The 7,932-nt window shown below is 39.1% G+C and overlaps 1 long non-coding RNA gene across 2 annotated transcripts in view; it reads left to right on the forward strand.

Moving 5' to 3' along the window:
* LOC113222274 overlaps positions 1 to 7,932 on the forward strand; it is a 58,112-nt gene that overhangs the window by 24,287 nt on the left and 25,893 nt on the right. For both annotated transcript variants that reach the window (XR_003308314.2, XR_003308313.2), the window contains exon 2: positions 1,466 to 1,638. This is a non-coding gene — a long non-coding RNA (uncharacterized LOC113222274). The remainder of the gene's footprint in view (positions 1 to 1,465; positions 1,639 to 7,932) is intronic.

Below are 7,932 nucleotides of genomic sequence, written 5' to 3' on the forward strand. Positions count from 1 at the left end.
TTATTGCCCAGGCTGGAGTGCAATGGCGCCCGATCTCAGCTCACAGCAACTTCCGCCTCCCGGGTTCAAACGATTCTCCTCCCTCAGCCTCCTGAGTAGCTGGGATTATAGGCATGTGTCACCACCCTGGCTAATTTTGTATTTTTAGTAGAGACAGGTCTTATTCACGTTGGTCAGGTTGGTCTTGAACTCCCAACCTCAGGTAATCTGCCTGCCTCCGCCTCCGAAAGTGCTGGGATTACAGGTATAAACCACTGCGCCTGACAGCCCAGTTCTAGGAATTACTTACTGCTTTTCCAGAAAACTCATGAATAATCTACCTCTTGTTTAGCATATAATCAGGAAATAACTATAAGTATACTAAATCAGGTAGTCCATGCCACTGCTCTGCCTATGGAGTAGCCATTATTTTATTCCCATACTTTCCTAATAGACTTGCTTTCACTTAACTCTGTGCACTTGCCCTGAATTATTTCTTACATGAGGTCCAAAAACCCTCTATTGGGGTCTAAATAAAGACTCCTTTCTGGTAAAAGTTTTAAGGATTGTTGGTTTGCTTTTGGAGTTTTGAGTTTTGTTGGGGTGGGGTATGATGGAATCATGCTGTGTTGCCAAGGCTGACTTTGAGCTACTGAACTCAAAATATCCCCCTAATTCAGCCTTCTGAGTAGCTGGGATTACAGGTGTGAGCCACCATACCTGCTTATTTGTAAGTTTTTATTTTGATCTTCATTAATGTTATCCCCAATACAGAAAATCTGTGGAGAAGACTGGACAAATTATTATTTACTTTAGAGCAAATAACAACTGCATGCTTCTCTGAATAACAATTTGAGTTACATACTCTATTGCATTATTTTGGGGTAATTCTATGAGAGTCAGGCGTAGATGCCAAGGAAAATGAATCTGGGTGCTTATATTTATATCATTCTCTTCCCTTCCTGAAAGAAGAGTGAAAGATATTGCTTTTTGTATAGAATTCTTACTTCATTTTTAACTTTTTTTGAATGTGGAGAGATATCTTCACAGGAAATTTAAGCTCATTTTGTCAAGCTTTACAGTACAAGTATGTGTCCACGGTTATGGATCTCATCTCTCTTTGGAATGTTACTTAACTTCTGAAGTTAGATAAATATTAATATATCTGGAATTATTTTAATTAAAAATCTTCACTTTTATTATTGATTTTTTTCCCAATAAGATTAAGGCTGATATTGCCCCATTTGACAGATAAAGAAGCTGAGACCCCAAAATAGTTAGGTGCCTTACCCAAGGTCTCATACTCATTAGATACCATATGGCCACTTCTTTCTTTGAAAATGGTGGCATTTCCCTTAAAGTGAAACTGGAAGTGCGTAGTTCTGGGAAGAAGTTATTGGGATGATGGCTGTTTGTCTAATCTCAGGTTACCCTTAAAAGACTCAAGAAATTCTTCCCACAAATAGAACAATTTTCCTCACTCTAGGCATAGTTCAACCTGTGGGTCCTCCTCTGACACTCTTCAAAAACCGGAAATACCAGACACTGAAGCAGGAATGCATCAAAGACAGACTTTTCTGTTATCCACGATTTCTGTCTTAGAATGATTATTTTCTATAACTGACTGCTTCCTGGAAAGGTGTGTGGAAACATTCCCAGGTAACTTTCTATTTTACACCTTCTATGTCCTTGACCTCCTCCATCATACGTGTACTTGATCCACTGTTCCACTTACATGGCCTACTGTGTAGATCAATTTAGAAGGCAACTTTCTTTCTTTCCTTCCTTCCTTCCTTCCTTCCTTCCTTCCTTCCTTCCTTCCTTCCTTCCTTCCTTCCTTCCCTCCCTCCTTCCTTCCCTCCTTCTTTCCTTCTTTGTTTTTTTTCTGGAAACTATCATTCTCAGCTAACTGTCGCAAGAACAGAAAACCAAACACCGCATGTTCTTACTCATAGGTGGGAACTGAACAATGAGAACACTTGGACACAGGAAGGGGAACATCACACACCGGTGCCTGTTGTGGAGTGGGGGAAGGGAGGAGGGATAGCATTAGGAGATATACCTAACGTAAATGATGAGTTAATGGGTGCAGAACACCAACATGGCACGTATACATATGTAACCAGCCTGTACGTTGTGCACATGTACCCTAGAACTTAAAGTATAATAAAAAAGAAAAAAAGGAAAAGAAGGACATATATCAAGATGCAGGGCAATTTGAAGTTCCACTGAGGGACAAATGTTGGAAAGCATGCCATGGAGACGCAGATGGTTGCATCTCCAAGTGGGATGTCAGCTGGGCAGAACTACTCCCAAACCACAGCTAGAAGAAGAAGCTGAAACTGAACTTCAGGTTTAATTAAGAATCTGTATGGGACCACTGTTGGCAACCTGACCCAATGGCATCAGCAGGCAGGATTGCTTCCAGATCACGGCTGAGAGGAGCTGGAGCTTAGAATCAGGGCTCCTTTAGGAACTGCTGCAAGTTGGAGATCAGCAGTCCTGTCCTGGTTTCACAAATATTTATGTCTTCCAGCAGTTACATGAGCCATTGGGATTGCTCCCAGGCTGCATGTGAGAGGGCTTGGAGTTGAATTTTGGGGCCCCTTCAGGATGTGCTGAGGGAATGGAGGTTGTCATGGTTGCCCTTGTAGCTCAGTCTGGCTATGAGGTTCTAGAAGTTCTTTGCATGGGTGTGGTTACTCATGGGCTTCAGCAGAGGGACAGAGTCAAGACAGTACCCCTTCAGTATTTGCTATGGATAGGCGGCCAGCAAGCCCACCCCAGTGGTTAACACAAGTGACTGTCTCAGCAGTCTCCTGTGCCTTAGCAGTAGTTCACTGAGTACAGCAAGAAAGCCAGAGCTTAGACAGCATCCCTTCAGGATCTTCGTGGGAGATGGAAGACAGCATGTTTTTCCCGGTAGCTCACATGGATGCATCTCTTATCAGTTCTCTGCACATGTGGGATAAATGCTGGAATGCAGTGAGAGTGGCTTGAAATAAGAGAAAACCCTTTCAGGGACTGCTGGGGGATACAGACAAGAAAATCTGTCCTGGTGCCACAGATGGGCAAGCCTTTCTCTTGGTATTTGTGTGAGCAGTACTAAGGTGGGACCATAGCTGACAGGGGCTGGAGCCAATTTATAGAATAATTTTGGGTCCACTGATGTGGCCAATGTTGGTGGGCAGATGGCTCTACTGTAAGTAATCTCTAATGAACCCTTAGACAGATGATTCTGATTATAAGCTCAAGGGCAAATGCAGCTCTAGACAATACCCTTGGGAAAATAGGCCATTTTGGGGCTTGAACCCAGAAGTACAATCAACAGGGGCTGAATAACAATCAGCACTCTGAGAACAACTCTCTTGTGACTTTGAGTATACTGAGGTTCCATAATCTACATAAATCCCAAGGCTTATAAAAAAAAGAGGCTCGTCTGTTGGTATGTGCAAAATTCTTGTTGTGAGGGATATAATAGGGTGGCCTCCTATTCTACTGCTTTGCTAATGTCCCTCTGTTTCTTTATTTTTAATCTTTGACATTCTCACAGTTGAAAATGACATCACATGGTTGCTCTGATTTATAGTTGATTGATTACTATTGTGGTAAAAGGTTTTTTTATATATTTACTTACACATCTATAATTTTTTAATTGATTGTTTCAGTGTTTATCCTATTCTTATATTAAATTGATTTGGTTATAATGACTGAAAAACTCTATATAAAATTGAAAATTATATGAATATTCAATTATTAGGGATTGGCTAAATAAATTATGGCAGTCTATAAATCACATTGTCTTCTCATTAAATAACAGTGTAGGTACGTAATTTTGGAAGGGAAAATATGTTGATAACAATGTTAATGGTAAGGGAGCAGACAAATTATTCCATGCAAATAGAAACCAAAAGCAAGCAGGAGTGGTTATTGTTGTATCAGTGAAACAGGCTTTAAGGCAACAACAGTTTAAAAAATACAAAGAAAGTTATTACAATAATAAAGAGATCGATAGAATAAAAGATACAGGTATCCTAAATATATGTGTGACAAGCTTCAGAGCTCCCAGATTCATAAAACAATTACCTTTAGACATAAGAGATAGCAATACAATAATGGTGGGGAACCTCAACACACCACTAACAGCACTAGACAGATTATCAAGGAAGAAAGACAAAAAGGACACATATAACATAAACTGAACTCTAGAATAAATGAACCTAACAGATATTTACAGAACATTCTAACCCCCAAACCAGGGAATATACATTCATCAGGATGTGAAACATTTTCTAAGATAGACCATACTGTATGCCACAAAAAGTCTCAATAAATCTTTAAAATATTGAAACTTTATCATGTATAGTCTTAGGCATAAAAGAATGACACTAGAAATCCGTTTCAAGAGAAATTTTCAAAACTATGCAAATACCTGGAAATTAAACAATCTGCTCCTGAGTATGTTTGGTTCAACAATGAAATCAAGGTGGAAATTAATTTTTTTTATTTTTTATTTTATTATTTTTTATTATACTTTAAGTTCTAGGGTACATGTGCACAACATGCAGGTTTGTTACGTATGTATACATATGCCATATTGGTGTGCTGCATCCATTAACTTGTCATTTACATTAGGTATTTCTCTTAATGCTATCACTCCCCACTCCTCCCATCCCACAACAAGCCCTTGTGTGTGATGTTCCCCACCCTGAGTCCAAGTATTCTCAGTGTTCAGTTCCCACCTATGAGTGAGAAAATGTGGTGTTTGGCTTTCTGTCCTTGCAATAGTTTGCTCAGAATGATGGTTTTCATCTTTATCCTACAAAGGACATGAACTCATCATTTTATATGACTTCATAGTATTCCATGGTGGAAATGTGCCACATTTTCTTAATCCAGTCTCTCATTGATGGACATTTGGGTTGGTTCCAAGTTTTGCTATTGTGAATAGTGCCATAGTAAACATCTATGTGCATGTGCCTTTATGGTAGCATGATTTATAATCCTGTGCACTCTTTTGCTATTCAGAAGCTCTTTAGTTTAATTAGATCCCATTTCTCAATTTTGTCTTTTGTTGCCATTGCTTTTGGTGTTTTAGTCATGAAGTCCTTGCCCATGTCTATGTCCTGAATGGTATTGCCTAGGTTTTCTTCTAGGGTTTTTATGGTTTTAGGCCTAACATTTAAGTATTTAGTCCATCTTGAATTAATTTTTGTATAAGGTGTAAGCAAGGTATACAGTTTCAGCTTTCCATATATAGGTAACCAGTTTTACCAGAGCCATTTATTAAATAGGGAATCCTTTCCCCATTTCTTGTTTTTGTCAGGTTTGTCCAAGATCAGCTGGTCGCAGATGTGTGGTGTTATTTCTGAGGCCTCTGTTCTGTTCCATTGGTCTATCTCTGTGTCTTGGAACCAGTACCATGCTGTTTTGGTTACTGTAGCCTTGTACTGTAGTTTGAAGTCAGGTAGCATGATGCCTCCAGCTTTGTTCTTTTGGCTTAGGATTGTCTTGCCAATGCAGGGTCTCTTTTGGTTCCATATGAATTTTACAGTAGTTTTTTCCAATTCTATGAAGAAAGTCATTGGTGGCTTAAGGGGGATGGAATTGAATCTATAAATCACCTTGGGCAGTATGGCCATTTTCATGGTTTTGATTCTTCCTATCCAGGAGCATGGAATGCCTGTTCTTCATGTCTTTGTGTCCTCTTTTATTTCGTTGAGCAGTGGTTTGTAGTTCTCAAAGAGGTCCATCACATCCCTTGACTAAACCTCCCAAGACTAAAACAGTAAGAAGTTGAATCACTGAATAGACAAATAACAGGCTCTGAAATTGAGGCAATAATTAGTAGCTTACCAACCAAAAAAAGTCCAGGACCAGATGGATTCACAGAAGAATTCTACCAGAGGTACAAAGAGGAGCTAGTACCATTCCTTCTGAAACTATTCCAGTCAATAGAAAGAGAGGGAATCCTCCCTCATTTTAAGAAGCCAGCATCATTGTGATACCAAAGCCTGGGAGAGACACAACCAAAAAAGAGAATTTTAGACCAATATCCCTGATGAACATTGATGCAAAATTCCTCAATAAAATACTGGCAAACTGAATGTACTCTACAAATCAGCAAGAAAATCAGCAAGAGAAAAACCAAGTAATAGTGCTAAAAAGAAGACAAAAACAAGAACAGACAGTTCTTAAAAGAAGATATAGAAATGGTCAACAAACATGAACCAATACTCAACATCAGTAATCAGCAAAATACAAACTAAAACTACAACGAGGGACCATAATACCCTAGTGAAAGTTGGCACTATTAAAAAGTGAAAAAACAATTGATGAGGGTGCAGATGGGGTGAAAGGGAACACTTATACTACTCTGGAAAGCAGTATCCAGATTTCTCAAAGAAATAAAAGTAGAGTTATCATTCGATCCAACAATCTCAGTAGGTCCAAAGAAAAAGAACTCATTATGTAAACATCGCTACATACATGTTTATCACAGCACAATTTACAATTTCAAAGATATGGAAACTAAGTGTCCATCAACTGATAAGGATGAGTGATAAAGAAAATATGATTATATATATATATACACACACCATGAAATACCAGTCAGCCATAAAATAGAATGAAATAATGACTTTTGCAGCAACTTGGATGAAACTGGAGGTGATCACCCTAAGTGAAGTAACTCAGGAATGCAAAACTAAATATGCTATGTTCTCACTTATAAGTGAGAGCTAAGCTGTGGGTATGCAGTAGCATACAGAGTGGCATAATGAACATTGGAAATTCAGAAGCTGTGATGTTGGGAGAAAAGTAAGGAATGAAAATGTACCTATTGGGTACAGTGTACACTATTTGGTTGACAGATACACTAAAATCCCAGATGTCAGCACTATCCAGTTTACCCATGTAACCAAAACTGGTTGTACTGCTGAATAGCTTTGGCTAACTTTATTGAATGTACCCTTTTTTTTTTTTTTTTTTTTTTTTTTTTTTTTTGACTCTTGCTCTTTCGCCCCGGTTGGGGGGCGGTGGTGTGATCTCAGCTCATGGCAACCTCTGCCTCCTGGGTTCAAGCAATTCTCCTGCCTAAACCTCCTGGGTAGCTGGGATTACAGGCACCTACCACCATACCTAGCTAATTTTTGTATTTTTAGTAGAGGTGTAGTTTCACCATGTTGGCGAGGCTGATCTCAAACTCCTGACCCAAGATGACCTGCCTAACTCAGCCTCCTGACCTCAGGTGATCCACCCACCTCAGCCTCCCAAATTGCTGGGATTAGAGCAGTGAACCACTGTGCCTGGTCTGAAATTTAATTTTTAAAAATTTTTGCAGAAAAATGTACTTTTAGAAAATGTTATAATAAAAAATGTTTAACCCATTATGAAGTTATAAAAACATATCCATGATCCCTGTATTAGTCCTTTTTCACACTGCTGATAATATATACCCAAGTCGGGGCAATTTATAAAGGAAAGAGGGTTATTGGATTTACAGTTCTACATGGCTGGGAGGCCTCACAATCATGGGAGGCAAGGAGGAGACAGTCCCATCTTATGTGGATGGCAGCAGGCAAGGAGAGAGCTTTGGACAGAGAAACTCTGGTTTTTAAATCTATCAGATGTCATGAGATGAATTCACTATCACAAAAACAAAATGGGAAAGACCCTTCCCAATGATTCAGTCATCTCCCACCAGGTCCCTCCTATCTGTGGGAATTATGGGAGCTACAAGATGAGATTTGGGTGGAAACACAGAACGAAACCTATGCATCTCCAAAATATGTATACTGGGTTGAACAGCGTCCCAAGACTTCATGTCTATGTGATTGTGATTTTAACAGTGCCATCTTTACAGAGGTAATGAAGTTAAAATTAAATCATCGTTGATTAAGAGTAGACATTAATATAATGCCTGGCATCATTATAAGAATGTGAAGAATATGA

This window comes from Piliocolobus tephrosceles, chromosome Y, assembly GCF_002776525.5.
Source record: "Piliocolobus tephrosceles isolate RC106 chromosome Y, ASM277652v3, whole genome shotgun sequence".
Classification (NCBI taxonomy): Eukaryota; Metazoa; Chordata; class Mammalia; order Primates; family Cercopithecidae; genus Piliocolobus; species Piliocolobus tephrosceles.